The following is a 2,500-nucleotide window of genomic DNA, read 5'->3' on the forward strand; positions in this document are numbered from 1 at the left end:
AGAGGGAATGAGTGACAGTGGCGTTTAATCCACACAGCGCAGCCCTTCTTCCTCAACAGGATGTGACTTACTGTACTGTACATCCATTGGTTCAGATTCATCATGTGACGCTTCTAAGCCAATCGTCTTTCTGTATCAGTGACTGAACTAAATGAGGTCCATTGGGTGGGAACCCATGTGACCCAAAGTCACTCCAGCTGTCAATCATTCCATTTGCAAGCCATCTCAAGTGTTCCCTGTCAAACATCACTTCCTGTTACAGCTGGGCTCTGATTGGTGGATTATTCAGGTGACATCATAAACCTGGGCGTGGGGAGGGGAGGGATTAGATGTAATGGTTCATAATGGAGATTCATGACACACTAACATGCTGCACTGGAGAGCCACACACACACCCACAGGATGCAGCAGAGGACCTGCTTTACGTTTTCTGTTTTGTGTGTGTGCGTGTGTAACTCAGTTCACTCTGCTGTGTGTATACGTTTGTTGGTTCATTCTGCTGTGTGTGTGTCTCAGTTTATTGGTTCATTCTGCCGTGCGTGTGTGTAACTCATTCTGTTGGTTCATTCTGCCGCGCGTGTGTGTAACTCATTCTGTTGGTTCATTCTGCCGCGCGTGTGTGTGACTCATTCTGTTGGTTCATTCGTTGGTGTGTGTGGCTTGGCTCCTATTCTCAGCCACTGATTCTTCTCTAATAAAGGCACATGGGGTCGGAACAGCTATGTGGAGTCAGACTGTGTGTGTGAGTGTGTGTGTGTGTGTGTGTGTGTGTGTGTGTGCTCACTGTTCATTTAGCAGATTTATGTCATTCATCCCGCAGGTTTAGGTCCTGGAGCATTCTGTCTTGATATAAAACACACACTAAAGGTGATCCATACTGATCATTTATTGGGATCTGCACACATGCACTACATGAAAGGTGATCCTTATTGATCATTTATTGGGATCTACTCAATAAATACAATATTTCAGATTCAGAAGCAGGTTGATCATAGTTGTCTGGTTGATGGTCAGAGGAGCTGTTTTATTTGCCCGGTTTAGATCTAGCCGTTAATCTCGAGTTCCCTCCTCCAGTTTAGATCCGACTAATCTAGCCGTTAATCTCGAGTCCCCTCCTCAGTCATCCAGTTTAGATCTGACTAATCTAGCCGTTAATCTCGAGTTCCCTCCTCAGTCATCCAGTTTACATCTGACTAATCTAGCCGATAATCTCGAGTCCCCTCCTCAGTCATCCAGTTTAGATCCGACTAATCTAGCCGCTAATCTCGAGTCCCCTCCTCAGTCATCCCGTTTAGATCTGACTAATCTAGCCGTTAATCTTGAGTCCCCTCCTCAGTCATCCAGTTTAGATCCGACTAATCTAGCCGTTAATCTCGAGTCCCCTCCTCAGTCATCCAGTTTAGATCTGACTAATCTAGCCGTTAATCTCGAGTTTCCTCCTCAGTCATCCAGTTTAGATCTGACTAATCTAGCCGTTAATCTCGAGTCCCCTCCTCAGTCATCCAGTTTTGATCTGACTAATCTAGCCGTTAATCTCGAGTCCCCTCCTCAGTCATCCAGTTTTGATCTGACTAATCTAGCCGTTAATCTCGAGTCCCCTCCTCAGTCATCCAGTTTTGATCTGACTAATCTAGCCGTTAATCTCGAGTCCCCTCCTCAGTCATCCAGTTTTGATCTGACTAATCTAGCCGTTAATCTCGAGTCCCCTCCTCAGTCATCCAGTTTTGATCTGACTAATCTAGCCGTTAATCTTGAGTCCCCTCCTCAGTCATCCCGTTTACATTTGACTAATCTAGCCGTTAATCTCGAGTCCCCTCCTCAGTCATCCAGTTTTGATCTGACTAATCTAGCCGTTAATCTCGAGTCCCCTCTTCAGTCATCCCGTTTAGATCTGACTAATCTAGCCGTTAATCTCGAGTACCGTTTCCAGCTTCTCCACCGTACATGTGGGATTACCATGGTAACATGAAGAACACCAGCCACCGAGTCGTGACTCTTGTTAATAGGATCTGACTGCAAAGTGTGTGTGTGTGTGTGTGTGTGGGTGGGTCTATGGGAAGATGTGGGAAGTGTGTAATTCTGTGTGTGAGTTCATTTGGTCCATCTCTGGACAAAAACACACAAACGACTGCTGACAAGCATCCCTGCTGATACAAACAGCCTGACCAGCTTAAGGTGGTTTGCTGGTTGACCAGCTTGTTAACCAGCTTGTATGACCAACCTATGATGGTTGACCAGCTAGACCAGCAAAACTCTTGTGAAAACAAACCTTAAGCTGGTTTAACCATGATGGTAATTCAGCTGGTTTTGATTGTCGTACCACCTCAAGCTGGTCATTTTAGTTGGTGTTGCTGGTCTACATGGATGATTTTTACTGGCCATGCCAACTTATTTTGGTCATTCTAGAACATCAGCTTGACCATCTCTGTCAGGCTTGGCAGGCTGGCCACCAGCACGACCATATACACCAGCTGTACTCCACACGACAGGCTGGTCACAC

At 46.0% G+C, this 2,500-nt stretch overlaps 1 protein-coding gene across 2 annotated transcripts in view; it reads left to right on the plus strand.

Annotated features, from left to right (window-relative positions):
- Positions 1-716, plus strand: part of dhrs12la (dehydrogenase/reductase 12-like a) — a 12,421-nt gene extending 11,705 nt beyond the window's left edge. For both annotated transcript variants that reach the window (XM_062552385.1, XM_062552386.1), the window contains one exon: positions 1-716. This exon is cut by the window's left edge and continues 578 nt beyond it. The gene's annotated coding sequence lies outside the window, so the exon portion shown is untranslated.
- Positions 717-2,500: the final 1,784 nt, after the last annotated feature.

This window comes from Sardina pilchardus, chromosome 13 (assembly GCF_963854185.1).
Source record: "Sardina pilchardus chromosome 13, fSarPil1.1, whole genome shotgun sequence".
Taxonomy (NCBI): Eukaryota; Metazoa; Chordata; class Actinopteri; order Clupeiformes; family Clupeidae; genus Sardina; species Sardina pilchardus.